At 40.2% G+C, this 13,403-nt stretch overlaps 1 long non-coding RNA gene across 3 annotated transcripts; it reads right to left on the bottom strand.

Moving 5' to 3' along the window:
* Positions 1–3,630: 3,630 nt before the first annotated feature.
* Positions 3,631–13,196, bottom strand: LOC133208695 (uncharacterized). 3 transcript variants are annotated; one of them, XR_009724487.1, is made up of 4 exons: positions 13,078–13,170; positions 11,927–12,011; positions 7,973–8,109; positions 3,631–4,215 (listed from the first exon to the last, which is right to left on the bottom strand). It is a non-coding gene; the product is annotated as an uncharacterized LOC133208695 (long non-coding RNA). The 3 variants fall into 3 exon arrangements; XR_009724491.1 differs by lacking the exon at positions 11,927–12,011 and having other exon boundaries at positions 13,078–13,196; XR_009724492.1 differs by lacking the exon at positions 11,927–12,011 and having other exon boundaries at positions 12,962–13,099.
* Positions 13,197–13,403: the final 207 nt, after the last annotated feature.

The raw sequence follows: 13,403 nt of genomic DNA, 5'->3' as shown, positions 1-13,403 counted from the left end.
CATTCATCAAATTGATGTCTCTCCAATTTAGAGACAAGGATGTCATGCAGGACAGTGTCAAATGCTTTGCACAAGTCCAAGTAGATGCCATCAGCTGCTCTACCCCTGTCCATCAGTTCCGTAGCCCCATCATAGAAGGCCACCAAATTGGTCAGGCAGGATTTCCCCTTAGTGAAGCCATGCTGGCTGTCACCAAGCACCTTGTTGTTTTTCATGTGCCTTAGCATGCCTTCCAGGAGAATCTGCTCCAAGATTTTGCCAGGCACAGAGGTGAGACTGACTGGTCTGTAATTCCCTGTGTCATCCATTTTCCCCTTCTTGAAAATGGGGGTTATATTTCCCTTTTTCCAGTCATTGGGAACTTCACCTGACTGCCATGATCTTTCAAATATGATGGACAGTGGCTTAGTAACTTCATTTGACTTCATTATTATAGGTCCTGGCAACTGACCGGGTGTGTTGGGATGGAATGATGCCCCCTCCCCCAACACATCAAGTTTAAAGCCTCCTTGACCAGCCTGGCAAGCCTCCTACAAAAAACGTCACCAGTTCCACCAGCCCCCAGTAGACCTGGCCTACTAACTTGGGTCCTGTGTTCAAGACACCCAAACCCCTGAGTATGGCATCACCCTTTCAACCATTTATTAACCTGGCCAATCCTCCTAGCCTTTTTGGGGTCCTCCCCTGTATCCTGGAGAATTGACAAAAAGACTATCTGAGCTCCAGAGCCCCTAACCACCTTTGCCAGGGCTCTGTAGTCCTTCCTTATGTTGTTCAAGCTACTGCTATCTGTATCACTAGCACTCACATGGGTCAGTAGGAGTGGGTACTAGTCAGTGGGGCAGTGATGATTCCCTTGGTTTTCTGGATCCATATAAAGAAGAGCTAAGGCTTCAGTTCAGGTTTTGCACCTATTCTAATGAAAACATTTCTGTCAAAGGTGTTTTTACCAACTGCGCATGTGGCACTGGGAAAGCTGGCAGGAAATCAACATGCATCTTGCAGACACATTAAAATTGCTTTTAGAAAAGTACAGCGTGAGCATGAAGCCAAAGTAAGTCTTTGTAGCTCTTACAAGGAGAGCCATCTGTCCACATGGGACAGGATCAATTTCAAATTGAGTGTGTAGACAAGAAATTACCTTGAGACTTTATCTTCTAATCCTCAGTTGAAGTAAACAGACAGCAATAGTGTGAGCAGTGCAAGACTGGGTCTTCAAAACAAAAAGCAGTCGGAAGTATGCATTGTTTAAGATAAATATTCTCCTAAAGCGTGTGTTATTTAGATTAAATATTCTGGTAAAACTATCTTTAAAAACCCATAAAAGTGTTTAATGCCTCCTGGATATTTGTTAATGGTTACAGGTAATTTCAGGTATTATGTGGGTTCAGAAAAAATGGTACAAGGTATAAGATCAGTGCTGGTCCCAAAAATACTGCAAAGAGATTAATTATCAAATACTATTTGGATAATAGATAAAGAGGTAAGAAGTTTATGATCTAACTCATTGCATTAGCAAGTGTTCATATGTTGGATTTTTTCCTTTTCCAGCTGAGAATAAGAAAATTATGATTAACTTCCAGGTAACAGAACAATCTGGTTTAAAGATTCTCTATTTAAATGGTTTTACTTGGACATCCTAATAAAAATACTGATTCTAACCTCACATATTACAAAGTTTAAACTGGACAAGTTTAAATTACAAGTGATCTATTTTTCAATGGTTTTATGACAATCACATACTTGAAAAGCAAATTAATGCTGCATCAGATGACACAGAATGAGCATCCCATGCCTAAATACAGAAAGGTCAGTCTAGTCAAGTGATTTTTGTTAGCTTTGGAGCTATTTCTGTTCATCAGAGGTATGAAGGACAGATGCTTCTCTTCTGTTTTCCAATGGCTTTTTACATATTTGAAACTAGGTTTTATTTGAAATTGTGCAGTTGATCATTCCTGCCTAAGTATAGTTCTTTGCCTTTGTGCTTACTGAATTACATCCCAAGTTTTTCTGACCATTATCCAGACTAATTAGAAATGAGTAGGCAAAATGAGGTAGAAATAAGTAGAAATTAGTAGGCAAGAAATTCAGTCCTTAACAACAGGCCAAACTGGGAGGTAGTTGGTTTATCTCACACAAAATGGCACTAAGGTAGCAGGAACTGGACGTGATACTTGGGTCAGTAGTGACCTTAGGCAGGAAGCAGTTGAGCCTCTGCTCAGCTTGTGTTCATTAGGAATCTAACTATCCACTTCACGAAAGTTGCTAAGGGGAGTATTTCTACAGTATGCAACAATTTCAAGTCCTTGAGTTTTCAGTTTGAGAAAAATTATGCGCAGAAAATTTTTATTGGTCTGGTAAAGTCAGGACTGATAGTAATTTTCTATGGCTTTATTTTTTTTTTTGTTTGAATTCATATTAGCATTAAAGGTAAAAATACAATTTAAACAGTGCTGGAAACTCCCTATGTTAAATAACCTCTATAGTCTGTATACAGGTTGCTTATAGTTAGGTATAGAGGTTAAATAATCTCTATAGTCTGACCTTAGGTGGGGAAAGACATCTTTGCTTCAAACAAATTAGTATTTCCTCACAATGTTCTGTACTGACAAACACTGGAACCTCTATGACATACACAGTGTAAGTTATGTGAAAATACAAAAATTAGCCATTGTACATACTGGTAAATAAATGTATTTAATGCAGAATACCAGAAAGTTTCTTTTAAAAAGTTTTCTTTGTAAAAATACATTCTTGCAGGTTTATCTGAAACACCATATAGATCTGAACAAAGTGAGTGCCTGACTAATCAAAACAGGTCAAGACAGTCTGGTGTGCAAACAAACATGACATATTACAGGCATTATGAAAGAACATGACTGGTTAAATATTAGCTCTCAAGATTAAGTTTTATTTCTCAATTTTGATATTTCCCACCTTTTTAAACACTATATAATTTAAAGGAAATCTTGACCACAACATACTCAAATTCTATTGTACACCACTGGTTTGTTTAAGAAATACAAAGAGATTAATTAGAGGATGTTTACTTTGAGAATAAAAACCCCAAACCTAGCTCAAGTGCTTTTTCATTTTATGGGGCTGAAACATTCATGTAGCGCTTACATTTTCTGCTTCTACAAGTTTAAGTAAACAAGTCAGAAACAAAGTTGTGTTTTTCTTCACAGGCAGATACAGTCCCAGTGCCTTCTAAAATAGGTATTTCTATAGCTGTTCACAAATACTGAATCTTTCAGACTGTCATTATTTGAATGAAGGCAGTATTGGGAAATACAAAAACAGATCAGTGCCTGCTAGGAGCTATTAAAACCCAAGTACCTCAAAAGTAATTACTTTTTGAGATACTACTAAAGGTGTACTAAACTATAATACATCCTCCACAGATATTTTTTTCCCTTGTTCCGCTACTCTTAGGAAACTGTTCAAAAAGGAGAAACAAAAGCCCAGGTCTCGTAATCTCTGCTTGAATCAATCCTACTGGAAAGTCAGCTCAAAGGAAAAAGGAAAAGAGATGGTTGTCTGTGCTAACACAAAAACTTACATAGAGAACATTCAATAAATTTCTTTAAAAAACCTTTCCTACATAAAGAATTTACTTGTTAAAAAAATTACAAGGGTTTCAAATGGCAGAGTCTTTTAGAGATATTTTGCAATAATTAACTCCAAGATAAATGAATATAATGATTTATATTGTCAGTGTGAACAGCGGGGTTCACAGAAAACTGGCTAATCCCCACATTTCACCAATAGAAAATGTTCGAGATTATGTAGGTGTGTCTGTGTGTGCACAGCACATATATTTGCACATATAACATTGGAAAATGTTGGGAAAATCATCAATTAAACCCACTCCTAATACTGAGAATCCTACCATACTGGGTATTTATGTGAACTCCCTTTGTATTTTGTGGAGCTCCTCCACATCTGTAAATGAAGCTTGTTTACACTTTGGTTTGGTTTTCTGTGACTGCACTCCTTGGATTACATATTCCTTTTTCTGGGCTTACGGCTCAGTATATTTTCTTATATGCAATGCAAAACCGTGCGAAGTTCATGTAACTGAAAGAGACACAGGTCCCGATTTTTGCCTTCAGGAGGAGCTGTTTCTTCAGTATTACGAGAGCTGTATCTTAGTGCTTTCAGTTCTGCAGTTTCTTTTCTAAGCTTCCATGCAGGTCTTTGCAGCGGTGTCCGCTGAGGGGTAACAAGCACACAGGAGAAACCTTTCATTATTAAATAGCAGGATGACAGTAAGCATGTAATAGTTGCGTTGCTTAGGGATAAACCCATCCACATAACAAGTATGTCTCCTGAGGAGACAGGTCATGCTGGAAAGGGCCCTGCTGGGGCACAGACCTCCTCCTGCTGTGCTCAGCCAGCCCAGCCTGCTGGCAGCAGCTTCTCACCCGCTGCCTGCAGCGGGCTCCTCAGCGAGACGGCAAGCGGGGCCAGCAGGGTGTCAGTATCTAATTTCTGCAAAACAAACTGCATTCACCATTTTCTGTGAACCGGATTTTGCAGAACATATTTACAAATGTTTGCAAAGTGTTCCAAAATGAAGACTTTTGAACTGATGACCCTTTGGCCAGAATCCCGGCAGGGACCAGTGATCATAACACCAATGGCAGAGACGGTTTCCACCACAGTTTATGATGTAGGGAAATACTTCAACCTTCCAAATGTTCAGCTACCAGTCTACAGCAAGTCACAGGGCTGTGTAGATACCCGTAGTGTAGAACCACGAAGGCACATTGCTGACAGTCCAATGAGAACACCAGTTGCTGCTGCGATTCCCCAGCTGTTGGAATGCTTGCCAGTTTTTGCCTTTAACCTGTAGGATATTTCTGTGTTATGGTCAACATAGTTCAGTTAAAGTGAACTAAATATTTCTGAGAATACTTAAGTACTTCCAGGAAATAGATAACTAACCAGCCCCTGTAGTCCATCAGCACACCTTAGTTTAATAAGTCATCAGTTACTGAAGATTCTTGCACAATTTTGTGCCTTTGGTGCTGAGTCTGCATGTCTCACAGTACCTTACACTATTTTGCTTCTTATCGCTATACCTTAAATATATATATTCTTGTTAAAATGATTTCTGAAAATTAACTGGTGGTGGCATCTAGCAAAAGAAAGCTCTTTCAAATACCAGACATGCTCCAAAAATACATATTCTTCACCTTTTCCTCTCTTATTTGTCATGCCTGTCAGCGGTTTTGGGTTGATGGTCTTGGAAATTGAGCCCTATTACAACCTATTCTCTGGGTTGTAAAACGAGTCTAGACTGCAAAACCTAAAAGCAGACTTTACTATAAAAATCACTGTTGAATATAGTTCTTTGAGCATTGATAAAGTTCAGCACTGTCATTTAGATGGAACACCTGAAAATCTTAACATAAGAAGTTCAAATACAGTATTTTGTATTAGTGCTGCTCTTGGTGTTTGTTAGACGTTACACAGCATGTTAAGGACTTGGCATCCTCTCCTGCCGCCATCAAAATAGAGGTTCATCTTTAAGCACATGAATACTGTCAAGGAATGCATGTAAAGGGTTTAAGTGTTTTGCTGGATTGAAGCCAGGGACTCAATATCTCACAGTATTGACCTCTCCTGGGAGGAGAGAGGATCTGCAACTGACTTTGGTTCTGTGCTTGGTGAGAATCCAGCATCACAAATGGTAAGTGTCTGCCCTCAGAAGCCGGACAGTACTATGTGTATTTAAACGTGACCACAATGCAGGTGCAGTAAGTACAGCCAGTAATTTCACAGAAATGCTGCAGATGTTTTAGGCTGTGTGTGCACTATGAGCTATAGCCCAGAAGAGCATGGATGGGCTTGAATGAGCTACTTGGCATAGTGAAGGCAATCAGCTGTCTTGTAGTGTGTGTGTAAATCTTTGTGTAGTTTCTTCACCCAGCAAGACAATGCCTTTCACAGAGCATGTCATGTGAAAAGTTCACCCTTAGCTCCTAGGCATTGTCATACCGTGGCTGTAGCCAAGAGAAGTGAACTGGGTTGGATTTCAAAGGAGACTCCATCAAAGCACAGCTATTTCCTGGGACGCCCTGTCTTTTTGATGAAGCTAAAATGAGTCACTGCAACTTTCTTGCTTCATTAAGGAAAAATATTTCACATTAATGTTTTGTATCACAGCCTTGCTCCTCATTAAATAGGTAATTTTTCCAGTTACAATATGGATGCAACACAGATTACAATCAGAGGACCAGATTTATACCTCTGACTTCCACAACCTAACGAACGCTTCACCCACATTGGAAGAAACTGGGCTAACAGTACAGTATTGTGGTTATCAGTGGGAGCAGGCAAGCATTATTTTGTCATAAACAAACATCACTACACCAACATATTTGTGGAGGAATCCATCTCACCTAATTTGAAGTGTCAAAGGTTTAATTATGTGAATGTACGATCATGTTGAGGGCTCCTTTCTTAGCCTAGAGAGTGATCGCTATATAAAAAGGACAAGGAACTGTTGGAACAAGTCCAGAGGAGGGCCATGAGAATGATCAGGGGACTGGAGCACCTCCCGTATGAAGACAGGCTGAGAAAGTTGGGGCTGTTCAGCCTGGAGAGGAGAAGGCTGCGTGGAGACCTCATAGCAGCCTTCCAGTATCTGAAGGGGACCTATAAGGATGCTGGAGAGGGACTCTTCATTAGGGACTGTAGTGATAGGATAAGGGGTAATGGGTTCAAACTTAAACAGGGGAAGTTCAGATTGGATATAAGGAAGAAGTTCTTCACTGTGGGGGTGGTGAGGCACTGGAATGGGTTGCCCAAGGAAGCTGTGAATGCTCCATCCCTGGCAGTGTTCAAGGTCAGGTTGGACAAAGCCTTGGGTTGCATGGTTTAGTGTGAGGTGTCCCTGCCCATGGCAGGGGGGTTGGAACTAGATGATCTTAAGGTCCTTTCCAACCCTAACTATTCTGTGATTCTGTGATTTTGTGATCGCAATGCCTGTGGGCTGTGCTCCAGCTCCCTGGAGGAGGGTATGCTGCCAACGCTCTGAGGATCAGACATAATGAACTTAGTGTCAGTGAGTCACCTTGAGGTAAGATGAACTCTGCCTTGATGGCAGATACAGCTGTGACAGCTGCCTGGATGATGAAAGATTTTAATTAAGCCGGGTTGCTGGGCCTAAAAAACAACAGCTTGGTTTTACATGCCCTTCTTTTTATTATCAGAATTCCCACTTTAGCCTCCAAAATAAACTGCGGTTTCTCTTTCCATGGCAGAAATCATAAAATCCCCATGTACATGAAGCCACCAGTGCTGTGCTTAACTAGTGCAGACTAGGGGCCATGTGAAAAGCTTGTGCCACCCTGAACCCCCCCTGGAGAGCTGAGATACCAGCAAAGACACTTTCTTGTTTAATTTTATAACCAAGCATGTTGCTTGGTTTTCTTTTTCTTTTGACTTCTATGAACAACAGTAGCTAAACCACTTCCACCATGTCTGGTTGGTATTTGGTAGGATTCTGCTGAACAAGATGTGATTGAGCCACACTTTTCCACCTTGTCTGTCAGCAGGTGGAAGTTCAAACACCAGAGTAGGTGATAGTGTCCTAGCACCAGTATTTACAAAGAGAGAAATAAATAAGTTGCTAAACCTCAAACCATATATCTTGTCCAGTTCAAGAGTCCATTTTTTGCAAGGGTGCCAAGTGTTTTTGTGCCTGTGGCCTTCTTTTGAAAGGACAGACTGTTTGAGAAAGACTCCCTCTATTTGTCCCCACCATTTGTTTTTAAAGGCAGACTCAAAGATCTTCACTGATTCTTGACTGCAGCAGGAACACCTGGGAGGGAGGGGCAGAAATGAAGAACATACCTAAACTTTCCCAGTCAAGTCTGGTTGTGTAGCTGATATTTACCCTACAGATATACTGTCATATGCATATCACATGTGCACATGCCACATGCATTACTTAACACACCTGGTTCAGGTAAAGAGTGTGGCCAACTGACAGGATCTACATGCAAAACTCCAGGCAAGGATGTCTTTGGTGGATAATGGCTCTTCATGCAATACAGGCATCTCATTGCATTAGAGGGTTACATTTCCACTTAAAGCCTGCAGGTACAATGTGGGAAGGTCAACCATGAGCTGACGAGGCTAATAATGTTATCAGTCTAGCTGTCTAATTAGGTGTTAGAGGAGGATTATGAAAGTATGCACCCTGTGAGGAAAAAAAAAAAAAGATTGTGCAAGCTTATCTGCATTACATTATTATTACAGCTGCTGGAAAGTAGTGATGGACACAGCCAGAAGCCTTTCTATATAAGCTAACAATGATGTTAAGTAATCTCCAAACAGCCCAAACATATTCGCATAGGGATGCTGGGGAGGGACTCTTCATTAGGGATTGTAGTGATAGGACAAGGGGTAATGGGTTAAAACTTAAACAGGGGAAGTTTAGACTGGATATAAGGAGGGACTTATTTATTGTGAGGGTGGTAAGGCCCTAGAATGGGTTGCCCAGGGAGGTTGTGAATGCTCCATCCCTCATGGTGTTCAAGGCCAGGTTGGCCAGGGCCTTGGGTGACATGGTTTAGTGTGAGGTGTCCCTGCCCATGGCAGGAGGGTTGGAACTAGATGATCTTAAGGTCCTTTCCAACCCTAACTATTCTATCATTCTATGATACTCATGCGTTTTGCACTTTCACAGGAAGGCCAGCAAAACTCTGCACTTCTCTCTTTGGAAGTCCTGTTAAGCTCAAATCCTACGAGAGGGGTGAGAACTGCAGATAATCTGTGAGGAGCCTGCAATGTGGAGGAGTTCTCATAAAGATAAAACCAAACAAACAAACAATCAAAAAAATTTAAACTTTCAAAGAGGTTTAATAGAAGTATATTTAGCTAATTTCTAAAATGCAGTAATCAGAAACTGTTTAATCACATTTCATGCGGGGGTTTTTAAGAACATTGATGTCCATGCAAGTAATCCTGTGCTGCTGAGAAAATTATGAAATAGCAAAAAATCAGTCACAACTTTTCCTTCCTCTCTCCAAACAGAAAAGCTAAAATATCTCCTCAAACTTAGAAAAGCCCAGAAACAGTCGAACAATGTAAGTTTGCTGAGTCATGTAGTCAAGTACTAAGGTATGACGAGTCACAGCTGCTTCAAAGGCAGGGGGCTAGAACTATATGAGTTTTAAGGTCCCTTTCAACCCAAACCATTCTGTGATTCTATTAAATCCCGAAGTGTAGATTTTAGAAGGCCTTTTTTTGTTTGTTTAGCAATAACCACATGAGGGCAGTAAGCCCTATCCTCAACTGACGGAAGTATTTTTTTCCTCGGGTTCTGAACATGTTGCTTTATGTGCGTGTTCAGTAACATGCAGCTGCTGCTTGCACACTAAGGACCTAATGTGAGACAATGCAGTACCTCACCAAGTATTCAAAGTGAGAATGAGTGTGAAATCCTGAATCAAATTCAGGATTCATGAAAACAAGACCATTTATTAGGGACCTATTATTGTGGCAATTTTAGCATGGCATTCTTCTAGAGCATGTATTGTTCCCACATGAATTCTTTTTAAAAAGTCTTTTTTGTGTATTTGTTTTTAAACTCAAAATCTGCCTGTATCAAGTCATATTAGCTTCCTATGAAATCCACTTAAAATCAGTCTCTGGTAGAGTCATCAACACTGCTACAACCATCAGGCTTGCATTAGGATATCCTGAGAAACATTGTTCTACTGTTTTCATGGGTTTTGGTAGAAAGCAGTCTTTCCTTGCATTCTGTGATGTTTCACAATATTTCTCTGGTACTCCGCATTTGAAATAGTTCAAAAAAGTCTTTGAAGGAGAGGTACACTTTCAGTCCCTTCTGTGACCACTTCAATTTCTTCTATATTGTCATATACAAGAACATTGAGACATTTCAGTTCTGTATACTTTTAATAATTCCATATACTGATGGCTTTCTTATCTTCGCCATTTTTTCACTGAGCCTTCTGTTCCTTCATTAAACTGCAGGAACATATTTCTGTGTGGTGGTATTCTAGTAATTGATTAAGTCATGTCTGTGATTGTTAAATCCATTAGTTTCCCAGGCACAGATACAAACTAGACTTATTCTTACAGATGAAGGTGCAAAGCTCCAACATGCAGAACATGCGGCTTTGCTATAGTCATTTCCTCACTGACAGGATTTTGATAAGCAGCCTGGCAGATAGGGCTTACTTAGGAAGCTGACTTACCTACAGATTAGTAAATAGCCCACAGAGTCACGTGGGTTATAATTCTTCAGGTCCTGGAAAACTTGTTTGTGAAACAAGTTGATCTGTGCTTCCAGTTACCTTTCCTTATCTGTTCTTAGTGCTTCATGTGGTTTCAATGTGTGGTTGGAATACACAGAATTTGTGCTTGGTGTATGACCACAATAACTGAGCAGAACTTCACTGAACTGAACTACTCACAAAGTCCAGTGGATGCCCACTTAAGTTCAGAAAGTCAGCTGAACAGCACAAAAGTATTTGTGCATTGCTCGGTTTACTTTCTGCTGCCCATCTTAATAGGAGCTGAAATTAACGCTGGCAAATAGGTTAGTGAAAAAAATCACTGTCTGTAACAATGCTTATTACTCACTAGGATGGTTTGATGAACATGAACTTGTTAAACATGACTAAATACTTCAATTTCTCCAAAACCTGAAAAATATTATAATGCTTTTCTAAGATATTTACCCACAGAGCCAATCTTTCATCTGCTTATGTTTATGTAAAGAGTACCACAAACTTCACTGCCTCCTGCACTAAGTGTAAACCACTTCTAGACTTGCTTTGCTTTTAGATATGTAGACACAACAATGTTCTCAGGAAATATTAAATTATAAAAATATTATAAAAATTTGCATTTTGCCAATGAAGCAAGGAAGAAAGACCAGCATGATGATTTGTTCTGGAAGGGGCTTCCTTGTGCAGCGAGCAGAATAAATACAAAGAGCAGAACAGAAGACTATGAGAATAAAACAACCTTAAACTGACTTTTGAACCTAGCATGTCTCCCGCCTTTGAACAATTATCCTCTCTAGTAAAAACCAGCCATTGACTCTTTGTTGGTGTCAGTTTCTGATGAGGTAAAAAAAAAAAAAGTTAAAAATATAGACCCTGGGTTTGCAGCTGTAGTTTGAGCATTATAATTGGGATCCATCTGTTGTGACACTGTATTTAAAGCACATTATTGGACAGTCCACTTACTAGTTCATCAAACTATGCTGCTTCACTCTTGAAGAGCCAGGTCTCGTATCAGGATGTTCTCATTGTGTCATAGGTATTTATGAAATTTCAGCATAACTGTGGCTATTGCCCATTTGGGGTACTATTTGTGAGTATCTGACACTGCTTTGTCAGCTGTGCTGCTCCACTCACCCCCAGCAATGTTCCTGGAGACCACTAGAGAGGTATGGCAATGTTTGCTTGCCTTTTAAATGCATGTGTTTTCTCTCTTCCCACTAAGGATGCAAGAAGTTTTAGTATCATCAAGGCCAGCAAAGACAACAAGAGGCTGGAGGTGAGGAAAGTGGATAGCAGAATCTCCAACAAAGTTCATACAGGCAGAGTGAGTAACTAAAATACCTTTATGCATTAGCACAATGAATCAATAAAGTTGCTGTGATATTTCCTACCACAACAAGTACGCAAGCATACCAGAGTATCTGATGAGGAAGACGGTCAGGTGTGGAGGATGCTGAGGCCCAACAGTTGTGGCAAGGACAACACAGAGCATCATGCCATGCTAGACCTGCCCCTAGCAGCAGCCTACACACCACTACTGCAGGTGAGGAGCTGCTTCAGTAACTTGGATGTGCAGTATAACTATGCAGGAAGACTTTAAACTGCTTTTCTTCCAAGCAAACATTGTCCATGCCCAAGCTGCCTCTTACTTTCTCATGTCCTGCTCCAAGTTCTGGAGAATCTTTTTCCCTCTTCTTACCCACTCAGCACTCTGCTTTGCTTGAGTTGGTGGTACTATAGATGTTAAAGGAAATACATTGCAAATAAATCATGCTTTATTATGGCTGCAGATACAGAAAGATAAGGAAATTCAATAGAAAAGGTACAAAGGTAGGTTTTAGTAGTGTGTATGTGTGCATTTGGCTTTGACTGAAGACAAGACTTGCATATGCGGCAAATCTACAGGGTCTTAAAATCTCTTGGCTATGCATTATACATCTCAAAAGTCTGTGGAATTGAGCTCATATAGCAGCCTGTTTATGGAAATCTACTGCTGCGATAAGACAGCAACTACAACACAGAGAATTTTTACTTTGGCATGAATATTATACTGGAAGTTAGCTACATTTCAGTCTTTGTGTAGTTGAAATACCCTTTTCTTTCCTGAAACAGTAGTTGGGCACTATGGGTCTATGTTTGATTGCTGTGACTATGGTGTCCTTGCAGACCTACATGGGAAACAAACAAGTTCTGCTTCCATCTGATAGATTACAGCAGGAAATAGTATATACAGTATCTGTTGCCCAATAAGGGGGAAAACCAAAGAAAAAAAAATAAATCTGAAATACAGACTCCTTCAGTTACACCTCACAAGTGAAACTGTTAAGGAAAACTGTGCTATCAGTTTGTGAGCAACTGACAGTCTGAGTGAAAGATTTTCAAGTGACAGTGGGTTTTCCTAAATATTTCACTAGTGCACATAACCGTGTCTTCCCAAAAGCATCTGCCAGATCCTTCAATCTGAACAAATGAGCCTCTAAATAACTTTCCAACTAATCTTTACAAAAACCTCTACTTTTTGCTAAAAAAATAATGGTATTTTGAAGCCAGAGATTTTTCTTTGTCAAAGTTTATCAGAGTTTAGGGAGTATCACAAACACAACCACTATTAGGTTGCAACATTCACCATGGCTTTTTCTAATACACATTGACCTTTATATTGTAGTTTTCACTTGTTCCCTTACCTTAGAAAACCTCCAGCTACATACTTTCCATTCAAAGTCTGGCCAGCCTCCATTTTGCTACTGTTAACATAACCTTAGGTACACACTGTGAGGATTGTAAGTCATGTCCTTCCTACCTAGGATGTCATTCATCGTCTCACATCTGGGATGATACCAGGAGATTCGTATTCCTCACCCAACGTGACCGTGAGGACAAAGACAGAAGTCAGAAATACACAGAGTTAGAGAAAAAAAAGTGAAACATTAGAAGGAGAAACTAAAACCAACATATCTAAAATTCGGGGGGGGGGGGGGGGCAGATTTGTCGCTTGCTGTCCCTATCAAACAGTCTCTTGATACATCCCGTTCTGAGTGGAGGATCCCCCACAAGCTTGCCCAGAAGGGCTATCTCATCTGTATGCCTTGGCACTACTATTCATTTTACTCTTAACGGTCAATACAT

This window comes from Neopsephotus bourkii, unplaced genomic scaffold, assembly GCF_033783945.1.
Source record: "Neopsephotus bourkii isolate Nb327-2 ecotype Australia unplaced genomic scaffold, CSIRO-AGI_Nbou_v1 NB_42, whole genome shotgun sequence".
Lineage (NCBI taxonomy): Eukaryota > Metazoa > Chordata > Aves > Psittaciformes > Psittacidae > Neopsephotus > Neopsephotus bourkii.
Note: the sequence above shows the minus strand (reverse complement) of the source record. Positions and strands in the feature narration are given on the sequence as shown.